The sequence below is a fragment of the Microplitis mediator genome, chromosome 2 (genome assembly GCF_029852145.1).
Source record: "Microplitis mediator isolate UGA2020A chromosome 2, iyMicMedi2.1, whole genome shotgun sequence".
Lineage (NCBI taxonomy): Eukaryota > Metazoa > Arthropoda > Insecta > Hymenoptera > Braconidae > Microplitis > Microplitis mediator.
In genome coordinates, this window is record NC_079970.1 from 17434845 (window position 1) to 17455516 (window position 20672).

General features: G+C 31.0%; 6 non-coding genes across 6 annotated transcripts; 5 read left to right on the forward strand and 1 right to left on the reverse strand.

Moving 5' to 3' along the window:
* Nucleotides 1-7455: 7455 nt before the first annotated feature.
* Nucleotides 7456-7526, reverse strand: Trnag-gcc (transfer RNA glycine (anticodon GCC)). The gene has a single exon. It is a non-coding gene; the product is annotated as a tRNA-Gly (tRNA).
* Nucleotides 7527-10832: 3306 nt separating this feature from the next.
* On the forward strand, nt 10833-10903 carry Trnag-gcc (transfer RNA glycine (anticodon GCC)). Its single transcript has one exon. It is a non-coding gene; the product is annotated as a tRNA-Gly (tRNA).
* Nucleotides 10904-16424: 5521 nt separating this feature from the next.
* Nucleotides 16425-16543, forward strand: LOC130664349 (5S ribosomal RNA). The gene has a single exon (XR_008989385.1). It is a non-coding gene; the product is annotated as a 5S ribosomal RNA (ribosomal RNA).
* Nucleotides 16544-17286: 743 nt separating this feature from the next.
* On the forward strand, nt 17287-17405 carry LOC130664297 (5S ribosomal RNA). The gene has a single exon (XR_008989338.1). It is a non-coding gene; the product is annotated as a 5S ribosomal RNA (ribosomal RNA).
* A 736-nt stretch (nt 17406-18141) lies between these two features.
* Nucleotides 18142-18260, forward strand: LOC130664306 (5S ribosomal RNA). Its single transcript, XR_008989347.1, has one exon. It is a non-coding gene; the product is annotated as a 5S ribosomal RNA (ribosomal RNA).
* Nucleotides 18261-19002: 742 nt separating this feature from the next.
* Nucleotides 19003-19121, forward strand: LOC130664313 (5S ribosomal RNA). Its single transcript, XR_008989354.1, has one exon. It is a non-coding gene; the product is annotated as a 5S ribosomal RNA (ribosomal RNA).
* The last annotated feature ends 1551 nt before the right edge of the window (nt 19122-20672 follow it).

Sequence of the window (20672 nt, forward strand, 5' to 3'; positions counted from 1 at the left end):
AGCAATAACTATGTATTAAAAAAAATTATGTATAAATTAGTTTTAAGCTCTAAAAGTTTTATTAACAAAGAGCAGCAATACGAAACCAAACACACAGCTGTAAGACTCAACGGTTCGTCTTTAGAACCATAAATTACAAATTAGTCCTTGCTCTCAAAGTTCGGTCTACATCTGCGACAACTAAATATTTTTTTTCAACAAGACTTTTGATGTCATAAATAATATGAACAGAGTGTCTCAAGATCCCAGGAAAGTTTATGAGAGTGAAGTGGAAAAAAAAAAAAATTTGTAGTCCTTAAACCTTTAAATTTGAAAAATGAAATCAGTCTTAACTCTATGTTCAGAAATTGCACATCGTGTATTTGTTACCATCAAAATTTATTTAAAATTAAATATTATTTCGTATTTAATAGATTCTTTGGATAAAAACAACAGTTATCGAAAATAGAAAGTGAATAAATATGTACTGAAATAATCAATTTTTTCGTTTGATTTATTGGACTTCTCAATCACAATGTCTGACAAGTGAGTAAGTTTCATTTTTTATTCCTTGTATTTTCTTCTGTCATTAACAGCTTTCATAAACCTCTAGTTGAAGTAATTTTATTTTCTGAATTAAGCCGATCGTTATACACAATAGCATCAAAACCTAAACGGTTGAAGTAGATGGAATTTCTACACTTAATGTACCTATCGATAATAAGTAAAATTAGCATTAATATATTAAGCTGCGTAAAAGGCGATTAGTACTAGGATATGTAACCACCATGTTCATTCATCTACAAATCAATGTAGTTAATTTTGCTTGTCATTCAGTTGTAACTTGGGAACTTATCAACTTGACGTAACTTGGCAACTTATTTCGATTTTCTAAAATCTTTATGATGCTGAGAAAAAAAAAGGTTTTCTGAACTAGAAAAAAAAGTTAAATAAGACTTTCACTATCGACTGCAGTTTAATTAACTGATGTGATACTGTTGATCGTAACAGAAAATTATAGCTGAGATGACTATTTATTAATAGATTTATCTATTTTCAATTCGGCATGAGCAGAAGCAAGTGATTACAACAATTATATGTTAATAGTTAACAAGCCTAATTCAATCAAATTATTATCACAATATAATTGCAGTGACTACTATTATAAATTTATGGTTTTCTTACTTAAATTACAAAAATAATAGGAAAAAAATTTTTTGAACTTCTGACTTTCAATTAGTTTTCGAGGGAACACCCTACAGATTCTAGAACACCATTTTTATATTTTTTACTACCACCCGTTCTCAAGTTATTGATGAGAGAGAAGTTAATTAGTAACTCTGAAAATGTTTAATCGAAAATTTTATGAAAATTTGTAATAAAATTGTATAGTTTTGAATATTTTTTTATTTATAACTAATCAACAACCACAAAATTAATTTATGAACAATATCAACATAATATTAGCAATAATAAAAATTCAATAATATTCAATTGAAAGTACAAATAAAGAAAATGAAATAACTTGGTTAATAAATTAAAAAACACATGTATATCGTTTAAAATAGCAATCACGATACACTGGAACACTTGTCAATGTCTTTGTTATTGTCATCAGTTATCATCAACTTAACTTGATAATCTTTTTTCGTTCCGAATTTTGGTAATTCTTTGCGTGACTGTAATGTTGCCCTGATGAAGCCATCTCGTGAAGTTGAACTGCAAACTTTTGATGACGCCTCAGTAACTAACTCAATTGACCTTTCTACAGATTGGTTATGACAAGGATATCCCGAAATATTAAATTCCAAGCCGTTTTCGATAATCTCTCTCAAGTTATGCTCATTTAAATCTTTTATTAGAGGTGGTTCAGCAATTTCAATCTTTGCCCAATCAATCATATTCACATAATCTTTTGCATTTATGTCCAAAGGAGGAACATTAAAAGAAAGTACTTCCGTTGAAGAAATATTTTTTTGTCTTGTTTGCAGGATCAAATTTACAGCTTTTTTTCGAATTATTCGTCTCTCATCTCCCAACATAACTAACATAAGATTCTCAGGATGTGCGAAGTACGCATTTCGTTGAATAACAATATCAATTTTTTTTCTTAATCCTTGTTCTAAGTATCTTGATCGATGAATTACGTCGAATAGATGTTTTGAACCATAAATACAGGAAGAATGTAGCTTGATTGAAAACCAAGTGGGAACATATACTCTAACGATGAATGTAGCCAAAGATTTTAGATTTTTTGTTGGTTTTTCTTTCTAAACATATAGACTTAATATTCAATTTGCAGTAGTCAACCATCTAGAGTGACACACGTTTCCAGGATAAAAACGAGATAAATCTAAAGATATTTTTCCGTTTGAAATTCCCACCGACATTTCATATAGGTATTTTTGATCTTTACTTAAATCTTTAATGTCTAATGAAGGAAAATCAAATTCAATTCTTTCAAATTAAGTCACAGGTTTTTTTCACACGTTTTTAGTTCTGTACCTACACTGCAAATTCAAGTGTTTTGTTTTAAAACACTTTAAGCGTTTAAATACTTGTAGTCACTTACTAAACACTTTTTAGTGTTTAAAGTGTAGTAAACACTTTAAACGTTTAATTTTAACACACATAAAGTGTTTTAGATAATAAGGCACTTAAAGTGTTTAGGCATCAATACACACTTTAAGTGTTTAGTGTCATTAATTAATAATATAAATATTTTTAAAATAAAAATAATAATTTTTCCATTGAAGTACAATCAATGAAATTTTTATAATAATATTTTTAATATTAAGAATAATAGTTGCCTTTGAATAAAAGTCGTTATTGATTGTTGTCATATCCTGGAATAATATTCTTATTATCAGAAGATTCAAATAATTATTGCATCACACATTCAGCACAAAAGTAGAAATGGAATTTAGTATAAATTAAAAATATATTTGTATTTTTGTCCAAAAAAAAAGCTCTAAAAAATGTTTACACTTGAAAAAAATTAGAAATCATACAAGTAACTTTAAAATAACTGGTTATTTATTGAGTTATAAAAATCATTCAGAATCTGAAAATATACAGTATAATACAAATAATTAATTACAATAAAATAATAAAAGAACTAGAAAAAGATCGGCAACACATTTAATAAAAGTTAGTTAAAATTTGAAAAATTAAATAAATAAATATTTATTTTCTTCCATTACGTCTAACATAAATTTTATAATATTGTTCGAATGTTATTTTTAAATTATGTCCATATTACTGCCATAGCATCTTCCAATTGTGACAGTCCTTACAAATTTCCGCATATGTTTTATCCATCTATATATAGGCCCAGTCCACTGATTCGGTCCTGATGTAAAGCCATCTAGATGCAGAATAAGATGTTGAAGTGGGAGTTCATTGAAATGAAATAGACTAATAAACCAATTAACCGGCCATCCCAAATCTCTTTCAATTTGAGCAATAATTCCATTTTTAGTACCAGTGTTAGCATTTGCTCCATCACTTCCTACAGCTCGTAATTTCGAATAATCTATATTTTGTTTCAAATAATTAACGACACTATTTTTAATGTCTTCTGCAGAGCCAGATAGAGGAGTTACATGACCGAAATAAGTAGAATGAGGCTCCGAAATTAATACTATGTGTTCTTCAAGCGATGTTCTTCTGTAAAATTTCATATCGATTTTTTCATTAGTTAATGTGTTATCTTTACGACCATCGAAATATAAACCTGTTAAGCTTCATATTTTATCGTTTTGTTTTGCAACACACTGCAACTTTTTTCACGTTCTCTTCTGATTTTATATTTATCGATAATTTTATGAGAATTATTTTTATCAATTATTTTAAAATCTTCAGGAAGCGAATTTGCCAAAATTGCGCCGTATCTATCAGAGATACCTGTTCAGTCACAAGCTTTAGCAAAATTTGGCAATTCAAGTCTCATTTGTTTAGCACGTTATTGATCCTTGAAAGATTCATCGGAAGAATCTTCGACGTCAGCAGAAGAAATAGATAGTGAATTTGATAAGGTACTAATTTGTCGAACACCCAATTGATTCAAATCTTCAGTTGATGTAGAATGGATCGAAATTATTTTAGTATCATCAGGATTACACTCATCCAGTTTTCTTTTTCTTGAAGATGACGAGAATATATCAATAAAATTTAATGCTCTCGTGCCTCTTTGGTCTTGTAAAAAGTCATGTACAGAATTGGGTAATTTAATGTCACAATCGCATTTCACTAAAGACAAACATTTACACTTTGAAATATCAAGGAGATTTTTTTTGCATGTAATAAATACTCACTCTTTTTATTTTCATATCCAATAGTCTTACGGGACTTTAGAGGCTTTTTTATGTTTTTATATTTCTCGACAAAAACTTTCATTAATTACAAAATTCTCGGATCTCAAATAATCGGTATTGGAACTCCCGCCCATATAACTTTCAATTCTTCAAGTACGATTTTCAGAATTTCTCCAGTGTTTGGTTCTTTAGACGAAGAACAACGTAGATCGGATTGAATCCATAAAAAATGTTTAAAAAAATCTTCATAAGTTGGTAAACATACGGGCTTAAATTTTTGAAGAACACCAAAAATTGGACAGACGGAGATCTTTATTGTCTCTGACATAATTTAGCAAAATTTGAGTCAGAAATAAATTTTTTTTGAACAGGAAATGTTGTTGTTCAGTAGGAGAAACACTTAAAATTACCAATTGTAAAACTGTTGAACACAAAACTGAGAAGATTTTTTCAACACTCACTTGTAATGATATTATTACTGGTTAGATAATGTTCACTAAAAAATTACAGATAATAAAATAATAAATAATTTTTAATATCGGGAATCACATTTATCAGTATATGAATTAAACCTAACTTCGGAAGAAAAAATCAGACGCCATCTATGAGAAAAACAATGAATTACAAGAAACTCAACTTTTTTGCTATCAATAACTTGAGAACGAGTGGTATACCACTCGTCACTTCAAGTTTCAGTGTCTCTACAGCCAGTCGAAACAAGCTAATTTCAAGACAACGCTGCAAACAACCACTAGTGGATTCGTAATTCACAAATACGCGTATACAGCGGGCAGAAACATACGTGTTTCTTCCCTCAGGAAGACACACAATTGTTTTTGCCCGGTGTTAGTTACATTTAATGTTCATTTTCAGCCTTATTACTCTCATTCGTTTGCTTGTCACTTCAGTCTCCTTGTTTCATTTTTCAAGTGACAGTTTTGATTAACCAAATAAAATTACCAAGAATCAGTGGAAATAATATTTTTGTCTTATTTACTATCTAGTAAGTGACTGTAAGTCACAGATTTCTCATTCTCTAACATTCCGCGCATCAATGACTTAAAATAATCTTGTTTCTAACTGGCTGCTGACACTGAAACTTGAAGTTCCGATGCAGGTAATCATGAAAAACATAGTGTGACTCAGGATGAAACACGATTTCAGACTGTGGGTGATGTCAGCCCTCGCCTATGGCTCGGGCAGCAAATTGGCACTAGTTTGAAATCGTCTTCTTCTATCCCTTGTCACACTATAAACCGTTGTTGAATTAACAAAAAAATTAAATTTCTTGGAATAAGTACTATTCTTTTAACGCAAAGATTTTCGTATGCTCCAAGTAAGAAAAAAAAATTATTTAAACCAAGAAAAAAAATTTCTTGGGAGAAAAAATATATATAAAGAAGGGGGAAGTGGCCGGTACTAGACAACAGCAATGGGAGTAGTTCGGTGCTCGCCACTAGATAGCGCCCAGCCATTGTTGTCGGCCCTGGTAAGAAATATATTTCAGAACTTTTATAGTCTAAACTTGAAAGCAATTCCGGCACGGATAGTTCTCTGTTATTCGACAGAATGGCAAGTGCCATTTTTGATGGTGAAGATTTATGGAATTTTTAATCATGTATGAATGACTCAATATTACCTTTAGTAATGATATAATATTGAAAAAAATGAATATATATTTTACTCCAACTAAACATCAACGGTTCAGGTAAATAATTTTTAATATTCATATTATTGATAAATTTCACTAAATCCGGTGGTCAAATGATGATTTCATCAACTACAACTTAATTCTTGCAAATACTAATTTATTTTTATTCATTTAACTTAAGTATAATGAAAAATGAAACAAAAACAGTTTAGTTGGAATAATAAATGATTGTAGTTAGAGCAGAATTAAAGTTATACATACTACAAATAAAATCTTCTAATCGTGATAACTCAAATTATTGTTCACTTAATCACATTTGTATAGTTCACTTGACTTCTACACTAGACGATGTGAGATTTTGCCACCTACCCGCAAATACAACTATTTTCGTTTTCGCGAGATTTTAATAACGTAGGATTTTGACTATGTGGGATTTTGGCGATGTGGGATTTTGACATAAACCCCTTTAGAAAATAAAATTGATTGATTTTTGTTTATAGTTCTCAAATGTTTGTCAAACTAACAATATGTTATAATTAACCTCCAATCATATATGAAATTTTTTCTGTAAAAAATAAAATGGAAATGGATGGATTGCTTCATACTTGAACGCGAGTAAACTAATTATTGCAATTATTATTTTTCGTTTGTATTTTTTGCAAATAATTAAATTAAATGGAAGAATATCTACTTATACACACATCTATGTTTTCAAATTTTTGTCGAACATAAATTAATCAGGCGAATTTGATAATAAATAAACTAAAATGATTATTTATACTTTTTTGACAGGTTAATGTGAATTAAACGAGTAATCTTATTATGATTGCTAAATCATAAGTTTTAGAATCTAATGTTCAATAGTTAGCATAAAAAAACAGAAACTATTAGTAATGTATAGTTAATACTACTATTTTTGATCAGTTTCTGGAATTAAGATAATATAAAATTAACTATAAACATCAGCCGAGATTACTATACTGTTATACTCATCCTTTCATAGTTATTATTACCATGCACTTTACTCTCAGTGGACGCAGGATTTGTCAAATATCGTCTTGCGTGTCACCATTGCCATAAACACGTACTCTATCAATTTTTGTGTGAGATGGAATTCACGACAAAATATCTACGACGAAAATAACCAAGTTTTGGATTTTCTCGACGTTCTGTCAGGCGGATATTAAAGCGCGGAACCATAAAAATCATCATAAAAAAGGATAACCTAATTACTATTTAGTTTCAATAAGTACCCGCTTAACATTATTAATGTTGCATACAAAATAAGTATAAAAATAAGTTAATAAATATATAGGTATGCATGAATACAAAATATAAATAAGTGAAAGTATGAAGTGAAAGGAAAATGTGATACTATATTTATCATAAAAATTAGTTCAATTGCACACTTAACTAATCGACAGGTAGTATGTTTTAATTTAATTGTAAAATTTTTAAATAATAAATTTTTAAAAATTTTATAATGAAAAAAATTGTTTAAAAAAAGATTGCATCGACCGGGACTTGAACCCGGGTCGCCCGCGTGGCAGGCGAGCATCATACCCCTAGACCACCGATGCGATCGAGTCTCGATTAGTCCGTGGTGAGTCATAGATCGCTGCGTACAGTGTCACATCATTTATTACAATTCAATCAAAATATTGTGCGAATAAAAACAAAATTAAGTTTGTGTAGTTATAATAAATTTTAGTGCAATCATTTTGCATTATTTATTGCCCTTGTTTCTTTATTTATTGGTTGGTAACGCATAAATAGTTCTGGAACAAGAGCACATGGATGACCTTCAGTCAGAGTAATATTACCTACTCAATGAAAATCTGGGAAAATAAAATATATATAACTAAGAAAAAAACAGGAATGATCGCAAGAGAAATATTAAATAGTAATAAAAAAACAACTATTGCAAAACCCAACCTCAAACACGCAAGAAGCCGCACATTCTCCGAGTCCGATACTAGGACGAGAGATGGCGACACCATAGAAGGCGAGACAGAATTCATCAAACCGAGGAAACCAGCGAAGATGGCGGAAAGAAACGAAATCACAAAGGTAAACACTATAAACCAATATAACCATACTCAGTACTCTTGGGCAGCGACGACGTGGAAGCTAACTCCAGTGACAATGCAAGGAGAAGAAAACCAAAAGGTAAAAACTCCTGACTAGCAAAAACTAATCAAACAGCTCAAAACCAAAACCAACACCTAAGATAAGGGCACCGCCAATTTTCGTTCAAATTGTTGGAATTAAACCAACAATTGACTTCTTTAAGTTTAAATTTACTAGAATTTATCCAAGCACTCTTGAGATATATCACAATTATAAATGCACTAAAAACTAGTAGTACTAAATTTTTTACGTACACTCCTCGACAACTAAAAATTATAACTATAGTACTTGAAGACATCAGAGGCGGGTATGATGAGAAAGATGTTGAGACGGCCCTAGAGCTACTTGAACTAAATGATGTTAGAATTACAAAGGTGAGCAAACCCATCTTTCATAAAACGAAACCGCACCTATTCCACTTTTTAGTGTCGGTTTCTCATGACAGTCAAACTGCAGTGTTAACAAGAGTTAAACGACTACTATCACAACCGACAAAATGGGAAAGACTTAGATAGCCAGCTATTTTTATGTGTAAGAGATGCCAGCAAACTGGACTTTCAAGCTCTAACTGCCATCTAGCTCCAGTCTGCGTTAAATGCGCGGGTGAGCACGAGTCCAAAGATAGCAAATTTCAATCAACGCAAGACAGAAGTAATCTCAAATGTATTAATTGCAACGAGACTAGACACCCAGCCGACTACAAGGGCTGCCCAGCCCTCAAATTAGTAATGGAGGCGAGGAAAAGTGAGAAACAACAAAATATCAGGAAGAAGAGAAACTTGACTGACGCGATGATCAACTATGTCAGCCAGGGAACTTTATACGCAAATAAAGCCGGAACGAGTGCGGATATGTGTTTGTATATGTATTTAATTTTTTAATTACACGAAGAATTTCATCTTCGAAATCATTCAAAAGCTGCTCTTATTTAGAGTTATTTTGTAAATTATCAGACTGATTATGTAAATTATTAGTCTGTTGATGAGCTGGTAAAGGCAGGGTCTGTTGTGATTTATTGCCACCTAAATATGTTGGTGAATGAACGATTTGAATTGACCCAATTGCTGATATTGATGGTAGTAGCTCTTTTGATAGCTGGTTTCTCTTCTTTCACTTGCTTTGTTAGTTTTTTAGCGAATTTAGTTACTGGGCATCCTTGGTAGCTTGCAAAGTGATCTTGGTCATCGCAGTTGGTGCACAGAAATTTGTTTTTATCGTTAGCATCTACAATGATGCAGTTTTTGGCTTCATGCTCCCCAGAGAATTTTTACATTTAGGTTTAAAATTGCAATTGGTGCTGAGGTGTCCAAATTGGAGGCAGTTTCTAAGTTGAAAGATCAGTAATTTACGCAGTCTTTTTCACCTGATGTCTTGATTTTAAAGTCTTCTGGTTCTCGTGAGTGGTGCTGCAATACTGTCGTGGGTAATGTTTATAATAAAATGATACCTAGTATCCTTTTCGATGTCAAAAATTGATTTGGTTGTTTTTAATACTTTTGCATTTTCTACCTTAAGATTATTGATTGTATCTTGGACTTCATTTTCATTGTATCCTTCTCTGATACCTTACATGACAAAAGATTTTACTTTTTTATGCCTCGGTGTGTAAGAAAAATATTGTATGGATTTTTCTTTTAATAGCTTAATTACTCGATCATATGTATCCATATTTGAAGTAAAAATACTAGTCAATTTACCATCGTAATCTTGAATCGTAAAGTTAGCACTTGGTATACTGTTTTTGTTTAGAAAATTGATGGAATCTTTAATTGATGACAATTACGCCTGCACTGGTAGTGATTTGGCTTTAGGTTGCGCCTTCAAGTTGGTATCTGGTTTAATAAATGTAGCGCTAACTCTTCTTTTGATTGGCTTGCGGTGAGCATCAGTGTCCATGTCGATGTTTTCCTCTAGGCCTGAGAATTTATTATTGGTGTTGACATCTGGGTTACTGGTTACCTTATGGGTTTTAGTGGCTCTTCTCCTGAGCTTAAACTCTGGATCATCTTGGTGCATATTTAGTCCGGCATCAGCATCAGAGTCATCTGATGAGACGCTGCTACATCTAAAACTATTTAGGTTGATTTGAATCGAATTACGCTTATATTTTTCAAATATTTCCACGAAATTATTTGTGTTATATAATTTTTGGAACTCTTTTATGTGCTTGATGAGTTATGGATCAAGGTTTTGTGCACTGGTACGTGGGCTTACGCTCATGTAACTTGGATTACCGAGTATCGTTGACCTATAGATGGGTCACAGCCCCTAGTTTGTTATAAGTTAGTTAGCTTCTTTAATTTAAAACAACAAAAAATACAGAAACGAATCAGCACAAAAGTTGCACTGCATTAATGCACAAAATTGAGTGTAGTTTAGTAAGTTTAATAAACCGTAAGATGCGCTCATATAATTAACACGCAGGAGGACTGCACCCACGATCTATGTCGTACCGCATGCGGACAGAAACTAATCGCATCGGTATTTTTTTTTTCTTTTTTTTTTGAAAAGTTTATTTTTATTTTTTCACATACAAGGTTACATAAAAGTTCATACAGGTTGGAAAATACAATAAAAAAACTGTAACATAATTATGTTAATTTAATTTAGCTAGCTATAGTAATAGATCTCGCTAATTGACATAATGGGGTTTGCACTATATTGTGTCAGAAACATAACTATTTTTAACATTTTTAGTTAAGCCATAATTTTTTAGGAGATGCGAAAAATTGTGCAATATAAAAGCATCTAATATCGCATCGGTGGTCTAGGGGTATGATGCTCGCCTGCCACGCGGGCGACCCGGGTTCAAGTCCCGGTCGATGCAATCTTTTTTTTTTTGAGTAGATGGGTGTTATATCGTTACATTACCGACTGGAAATAGAGATTATTAGTATTAATAATAGACTTAAGTAATACTAAAACACTGAATATTACATGGAAAACTTATAAACATATTAACAACATGTAAAATGTATAAGTAAAAAAAAACTGTAATAAAACCGAAGAAAATGATAAATATTTCTTTGTATTTGAAAATACTCATGCAGTATATATTTTGATGTTTGTCTACTGTTGCGCTACTTTAGGCAGATGATTTGAAGAATCGAGCATGTATTTAGAAACTCACTGCTCATTATGTATTCTATGGACTGGACGGGATAAAGAATCCTACAATCAACTACAGATTATAACTGATAATGAATTGAGAGTTTCGTTATTAATAATGGAAATCAAAGAATATTTTGATCTATAGAACATAAAAATATCCATCAAAGCCGTCATAAACATGATGGTAAAATCCTCCGCGTCTTTCAGCAATGACCTAAATGCAATGGAAGCATTATTATTATTATTATTCTAGTTTACTGCATATACCGCAAGTGATAATTTAAAATTTCATCGAAGCAGTTGATCGCTGTGTAACATTGCTAAAATTAGATGTCCGCAATGAACCGACAGCCGTAAATTATGATGAAAACTACAATCTGTTTACATTAAGTAGATTATAAATATTTTCTTCCCTATCGATCACTACTTTAGTAGATTTCATCCTATTCTCAATAGTTTCATGTATTTAGAACTTTGCTACTGCAGGTAAAATCATATATTGGTTTTGTATTGAGCTGAATCGACACTCCAGCTCAACTTATTCAAATACCCGGGAAAAAAAGATTTTATATGATCATATATAAACATATATAATTATATACAATTTATATATGATCATATAAGAAATATATAAAAATTATATATGATTACTTAAAAGCTTATATGATCTTATAAAGTTCTTATAAGAATTAATATACTCTTGTGAGGACTATATGAAAATTGATATGATTTTATATAAAGTTATATATAACGTTATAAAATTACTAGATAAAGTTTTATATGCTTATATATAATTATATAAAAGTGCATATGATCTTATAAAAATCTTATAAGAATTTATATAGTTTTATAAGGAGTTTATAAAAGTTGATGTGATTTTATATAAACCCGGGAAAAAGTTCTTATAGAATCATATATAAACATATATGTTTATATATGATTATATAAAAGTTCACATAATCTTATAAATTTCTTAGAAGGATTCATATGATCTTATAAGAATTTTATAACATTTGATGTGATTTTATTTAAAGTTATATATAACTTTATAACAATACCAGGTGGAGTTTTATATGCTTATATATAATCATATATGATCATATAAAAGCTCATGCGATCTTAAAAAATTCTTATACGAATTTCTATAATTTTATCAGGATCTTATAATAGTTAATATGATTTTTTTATAAAGTTATATATGAGTTTATGACATTACCAGATAAAATGTTATAAATTATATGCAGTCATATATGATTATATACGAAATCATATGATCTTATAAAATTCTTATAATAATTCGTATAATCTTATAAAATTTTTATAAAGTTCGATGTAACTTCATATAAGGTTATATGTAACATTATGAAATTACAAGAGCACGTTTTATATGGTTATACATAATCATGTATGATCATATATGATCATATGAAATCTTATATGACCTTATAAAATTCTTCTAAGAATTCAGATAATTAATATAAATTTATGTGATTTTATATGAAGTTATAAATAAATTTGCATGATTACAAAAGAGTTTAATACGGTTATATAAAATCATATAAAATTATATAAAAGTTTACATAGTTTTATGATTCTTATATATAAATTTCTATGGTCTTATAAGCAGGTTATCTTAAAGAAACTTGTAATTTGATATAAAACACAAATATGATAAAATTTGATCATATTTGGTGCATTATTTATGTAGGATGAATCAATTTGATCATTTGATTTAAGTAATGCTATAGCTTGTTGAATACTTATAAGGGTAAAGCAGACTAGAGAAGCAAACGGCAATTAAGCGATCATCAAAGTTGAGGAGCATTGAGGTAGGACATTAGTTGGATGGGTGACCCCTTGGCAAAATAGCAGTTAACCGATAGATTTTTTTTTTTTATTCATGCATGATTATATATAATTGATTATGTATCATCATATCCTGCCAATTTTGAGATCTAGTAATATATAAGTTATTGTATATATGATTAAGTAAAATCATTTTTTCCGGGGTATATATAATTTTATATGATTATATAAGATTTTATAAAGTCATATAAGTTTCTATAGGACCAATTTCATGATAAGACTTTATATGATTTATATATGATCATATAAAAACTTTTTTCCCCGGGTAGCTAATTCTGTTAATGATTTTTTACACGACGTTGAAAAAATATCGATAACTAACGTCTATAATAGAACTTATAATGATTAAAAGAAGTCAAATCCCGAATTATCTTGTTCATACTTTGTCAACGGCCATATCATGCTGAATTCACCAGTTCTCGTCATTTGAGATCGTTATCATCAACTCAGTGACTAAGTTCTGCAATCAAAACAATGTCATCCCCCATCATCAATTTGGGTTTCAACGCAAGCTATCAACAGTTCACGCCGTAACTAAATTTACATCGGATATCTATGAAGCACTGATCAACGGCAAGTGCGTAGGTGCATGTGCAATTGATTATGAGAAAGCCTTTGATACCGTCTGGATTAGAGGACTCATATTCAAATTAGTAAAACTAAACTTTTGCACTTACCTTATTAAAATGATCTGGAATATGATAGAAGGTAGAAGCTTTCAAGTCACAGACGGTGCTCTATCCGGTAACGCAATTTTCAAACTAGTCAACGGTTTACAACAAGGAACAGTATCAGCTCCTAAACTTTTTAACATATACAATAGCAAAGTGCTGTCACTGCGCGATATCAACAACAAAGTACTAACTAATCTGCAAGACGCAACTACTAGCTGTGATAATCAAAACGTACCTGAAAAAAAAAAACAAGAAGAAAGACACTTCAACAAGTGTCAAAGCTATAGCGTTTGCAGACGACGTATTAATATATGTAATCGGCAAAAACATAAGTGCAATACAAGAGAAGCTACAGTCGACCATCGAACTCGTGCAGACCTACAGTAACAACTGGCGACTAAAAATTAATGGATCCAAGTGCGAAACAATACTGTTTAGACCTAAACTGTCACAATTGTCCAAAGAGAATAGAAAAAACTGGAAAACTTTTAACATTACTATGCAAAATACAAGAATACCACACAAGTCATCTATTCGATACCTCGGCGTGCAAGTAGACTCATCCCTTAGATTCAACGAGCACATCAAGATACAACTCCAAAAGGCAAGAAACGCATTCCACAAAATAAATCGACTCTTTTACAATAAACATCTAAACTCCTCAGTCAAAGTAACATGCTACCAATCATTGATTCCTCCACTGCTAACGTATGGTTGTCCGGTCTGGTTCAATCAAAGCGCAGCGACTATGGAAAAACTGAGAGTGTTCGAAAGGAAGTGCCTAAGATCGTGCACTAGATTATACAGATCTGAAGAGAGTGATTACAAGCGTTACATCAGCAGCCAGAGACTTTATGATCAAGCAGCAATACCTAGGATTGACTCGTTCATACTGAAACTCACCCGGAATCATTGGGCAAACGCACTCCTTATCAAAACCAACAAGGTAATTGAGTCCATGCTCACCACGTCAGATGACCATATTAAAGAGACGCTACAAACCGGCTACATACCACCACAAGCCTTCTTGTACCTGGACAAGAAAAACTACTTACAAGACTCAAGCAATGTGCCAATTATATACCACGTTGCTCGAAAAAAACAACAACTAGCGATAATGTACGATCCTGAAGAGATTGCAAATGAAGCTAGTCCACTTTGGCGCTACAATAAAGCACTCCCCAAGAGGGACAAGGAAGACAGACATAGGGAAAATACCAAAAAATACACTTGGCTTATAAAAGAAGCTGCCACAGAGTAGACTACTAGTCATTTAGTAATTTAAGCTGTAAATATGTAAATATGTAAACATTTAAATTATTGACTAGTTCTAAGTATTTTATTGGCGCAAATCAGACGCCACGTATGAAGTATCAGATTGGAGTTTTATCCCCTTTTCTCCAATGTCATACACTATAAATAAATAGAAAAAAATTCTATAAAACTAATAACAAGATATATTTTTATACTAATGTATCCATTCTAAATTCTTTAGAACTACGCAATGCGTGCCGATATGGCCTTTTTGTAATCCTCTACGCTCAAAAGCAAAAAAAAAACATACATTTTGTTTATTCGTGTAACAAAAATTTTTTTTTATGGGTTAAATAAACAATTAAAAATAAAATAAATATCACCAGTTCTCGTCTGATCACTGAAGTTAAGCAGCATTGAGCGTGGTTAGTACTTGGATGAGTGACCGCTTGGGAACACCACGTGCTGTTGGCATTTCTTTTTTTTTTATTTTTGTATTTGCTGAAAACAGACTTGATTTTCTTTTTGCAAATTAAAAATAAACTTGTTTTTCAAAAATGCACTTCGACCTAAGAATATATACCCTAATAACTAGTTAATGCACAAAAAAAATAACTACGTTTTTATACTTATTATAAGCTAGAAGATTACAAAACGGCTGATTGAGGCACGCATTGCGAAGTGAATGGTGTCTTCAAAAGGATGTAACTCTGACTAGTTAACATATCGAAAAACGTAGTAATAATTGGTAAAGATTGTAGAAATATAAGCAATTATTCATTTAGTTCAAGATGACGACTAAAAAAATTTACACGAGTTTTATTATCGCAGATATACAATTGTAAAAGTTAATAACAAATGTAGATTAAAAAAAAAAGGGTTAAGTTTTGAATGAAATCTCAAAAACTACAATAAATTATGGAAGAGATGAAAAACGATTTTTTCAAATAAAAAGAGATTTTTTAAGTGAAAGAAGTGTCCAATAAACGAAATTTTGACTTTCCGATCTCTATCTAAATTATCCCATAAAGTAAATTGATGTTAAAAGTTGGTATTGACACGGCACACATGCTCGTTCAGCTACCAGTAACTCTAAGAAAAATTAAATTTCTGCAATAAACTCACAGCTGTGAATTACGATGAAAACAACAATCTGTTTTTAACAAATAACATACGAACATTTTCTTCTTTATCGACCATGACTTTGGTAGATTTCATACTATCCTCATTAGTATCGCGTATATGAAACTTTGCTACTGCAGGTAAAATTATTTATTGTATTAGTCATGAGCTACATGAATACTTCAGCTCAACATATTTAAATAACTGATACAGTTAATAATTTTTTACACGATGTTGAAAAAATAAGAGATAATTAATGTATAATAAGACTATTCATAATCCGAAGAGTATCCAATTGCTGAATAATGTTGATCGTACTTTGTCAACGGCCATATCATGCTGAATTCACCAGTTCTCGTCTGATCACTGAAGTTAAGCAGCATTGAGCGTGGTTAGTACTTGGATGGGTGACCGCTTGGGAACACCACGTGCTGTTGGCATTTCTTTTTTTTTTTTTTTTTTTTTTTTATTTGCTAAAGACAAAATTTATATTCTTTGTATGAATTGAAAAAAAAAAAAATTTTTTTTTTTAAAATGCAATTTTTATTCAAGTTAACATACAACTTGATATGTTAATATGTACGAAAAGAAAAAAAAAAAAAAACAAGTAATATTAAAAGTTTAAAAAAAAAGTGTCCTCAATTTTGGGTATAAAATAACCTACTTAGAAATGTTTACTTTTTTTTTTAACCTTTATAAAATAATTATCTACTCTATTAGCCGCATTACTTTGCAGCTGTTCTGTTAATTTTTTATTTTATGACTTGGCATATGGTAAAAATTTGTAAATTTCAAGATTTACTCGGGAAAATGATTATCGCTTGTTTACATTAATTTTTTGATTGGCTATTAAAAAACAAAAAAAAACGAGATTGATTTACGTTTCATCAAGCGAGATAAAATGAATAGATCAAAAAAGCTATATAGTTATATGCAATTGATATGAGATTCACATCCAGTACTCGTATCAGGTGATCTAGACCTAGTACGTGTTTTGTTAGACCGGCAAATTTCTTTACATCGGTCGGGAAATAGTAGTCCATAATCAAATTATAAAACAATGTAACATATTAAGTGATGATATTCTAAATCGCAGATGGTTAATATACACTAAAGATGTCATCATAATAGAACTAATTGTAATCAACAGTGGTCAAATCCCGGATTATCTTGTTCATACTTTGTCAACGGCCATATCATGCTGAATTCACCAGTTCTCGTCTGATCACTGAAGTTAAGCAGCATTGAGCGTGGTTAGTACTTGGATGGGTGACCGCTTGGGAACACCACGTGCTGTTGGCATTTCTTTTTTTTTTATTTTTGTATTTGCTGAAAACAAACTTGATTTTCTTTTTGTAAATTGAAAAAAAAACTTTTTTTTTCGAAAATGCAATTTTTAGCTGTCATCGTACAACTAGAAATATTAAGTACGTAAAAAATTAAAACAAGAGTAATATTATAAGTTTAAAAAAAAGTGTCCTTAGTTTTGGGTATAAAATAAACGACACAGAAATGTTAACTTTTTTTTTAATCTTTATAAAATCATGATCTATTCCATTAGCAGCATTACTTTGCAGCTGGTCTGTTGATGTTTTATTTTATGACTTGGCATATGGTAACAATTTGTAAAATTCAAGATTAACTCGGAAAAATGATTGTCGCTTGTTTACATTAATTTTCTGATTGGCTATTAAGAAACAAAAAAAAAACGATTGATTTATTTTTCATCAAGTGAACTAAAATCGAATCAAGTAAAATGAATGCATTAAAAAAGCTACATAGTTACATGCAAATGATACGAGATTCACATCCAGTACTCAAATCAGTTGATTTAGACCTGGTACGTAATTTGTTAGACTGGCGAATTTTTTTACATCGGTTGAAAAATAGCAGTTGTTAATCAAATTATGAAACAATGTAACATATTAAGTGATGATATTCTAAATCGCAGATGGTTAATATACACTCAAGATGTCATCATAATAGAACTAATTGTAATCAACAGTGGTCAAATCCCGGATTATCTTGTTCATACTTTGTCAACGGCCATATCATGCTGAATTCACCAGTTCTCGTCTGATCACTGAAGTTAAGCAGCATTGAGCGTGGTTAGTACTTGGATGGGTGACCGCTTGGGAACACCACGTGCTGTTGGCATTTCTTTTTTTTTTTTTTTTTTTTTATTTGCTAAAGACAAAATTTATATTCTTTGTATGAATTGAAAAAAAAAAAAATTTTTTTTTTTTAAAATGCAATTTTTATTCAAGTTAACATACAACTTGATATGTTAATATGTACGAAAAGAAAAAAAAAAAAAAAAAAAGTAATATTAAAAGTTTAAAAAAAAAGTGTCCTCAATTTTGGGTATAAAATAACCTACTTAGAAATGTTTACTTTTTTTTTTAACCTTTATAAAGTAATTATCTACTCTATTAGCCGCATTACTTTGCAGCTGTTCTGTTAATTTTTTATTTTATGACTTGGCATATGGTAAAAATTTGTAAATTTCAAGATTTACTCGGGAAAATGATTATCGCTTGTTTACATTAATTTTTTGATTGGCTATTAAAAAACAAAAAAAAACGAGATTGATTTACGTTTCATCAAGCGAGATAAAATGAATAGATCAAAAAAGCTATATAGTTATATGCAATTGATATGAGATTCACATCCAGTACTCGTATCAGGTGATCTAGACCTAGTATGTGTTTTGTTAGACCGGCAAATTTCTTTACATCGGTCGGGAAATAGTAGTCAATAATCAAATTATAAAACAATGTAACATATTAAGTGATGATATTCTAAATCGCAGATGGTTAATATACACTAAAGATGTCATCATAATAGAACTAATTGTAATCAACAGTGGTCAAATCCCGGATTATCTTGTTCATACTTTGTCAACGGCCATATCATGCTGAATTCACCAGTTCTCGTCTGATCACTGAAGTTAAGCAGCATTGAGCGTGGTTAGTACTTGGATGGGTGACCGCTTGGGAACACCACGTGCTGTTGGCATTTCTTTTTTTTTTATTTTTGTATTTGCTAAAGACAAAATTTATATTCTTTGTATGAATTGGAAAAGAATTTTTTTTGTAACATGAAATTTTTAATTAGCCACTCTAATTTTGAATAATATTCGTTAATATTTAATACGGCGAGAAGTAATATAATAAATTGAAAATAATTTTCATCGAATTTTGCATAAAAAACCACTACACATAAAAACATTTACATAAATCCTTGTGGCGAGATAAAACCGGTGCTTATCATAATTTAATGTAGTCTAATTATAACTAAAATTAGTCAAATCCCGAATTATGTTTTTATTAGTTAATCGAAGGAGCTTGTTGGCCATCAACTTGTCTAGAAATTTCGGATTATTCAATCGAGAAGACTCAAAAATATCGGTGAATTACGAAACAAAAGAAATTTGTTTTTTTAGTTTTTTATTGATTTCTTAGAAACGATTTAAACGATCGACTTCAAAATCTACTCAGCTCTAGAACTTAATAAAATGCATTGATTGCCTCCTTAACCAAATAACGCAACTAAACATGTCAAAAATCTGATCAGGTTTAGAACTCGATAAAATACGTAAATTGCCGCCTCAACCATCAAATTGGTTAAATCGTTTGCGAGATATCGTGGGCGAAAGAAATGCTAAAAAACGTTTTTTTATTAATTCGACAGTATACAACAGTATTTCCAAGCTCGACGAGCTCGAAAATGTATTCACGACAATTTTTTCGAGCTCAAGAAGCTCGAAAACAGCGGGAAGTTTTGGGGTTGGCCCTGCGGGCCAATCCGATAGACGGATTTTTTTGCGATCATCAGCTAAATAATAATTTCCACAATTAAACTAATATTACACCTAAAAAGTGTAAGTAACATAAAAAATAGAGCAGAATAGTGGTCAAGTAAATTTAGGCCGCGAGGCTACGCCTCATGGCAAATCATTGGCAGACATGCCACAAATTCTTTAAGCTAACACTAAACCAAGCTCTCTCAAGTCGAAACACTCCGTTCTTAGCGATGATGAAATCATGAGCATTACTTAAACTGCAACATTGCTAAAACACCTAGCCAGACTACTTGAAAAGGCAGTGAACAAGAAAATAGGAAGTAAAAACATCCAACCAAACCTCAATAGTACACGAAGCAGGTCTAGTAGTCAAAAGAGAAATCTGAACGACAGCTCTTCCAGCATAGATAATGAAGATGAATTAATCGAAAAACTTCAAGATCAAATCAAGCTTCTTTGCGAAGAAATTGCTCAATTAAAAAGTAGCAAAACTCAAATATAAACAGACAGTAATATCACACGCCCAGATTAGCAAATTGCTCGACTCTGCAGTCAATAGCAATAAGAATTCTCAAGAAACCGATACCAATGGCTGGCAGGTCATGAAAAATAAAAACAAAAAGTTTGAAGCCATGGCAACACCTCCTCAGGCACTTACAGCAAACTTACAGCTCTGCAGTGATACCCCAACAGCTACAGATACACGAAATAACAACAGCAAACCACCTCCGATTAATATATTTGCATAGTCAAGAGGTAAAAGC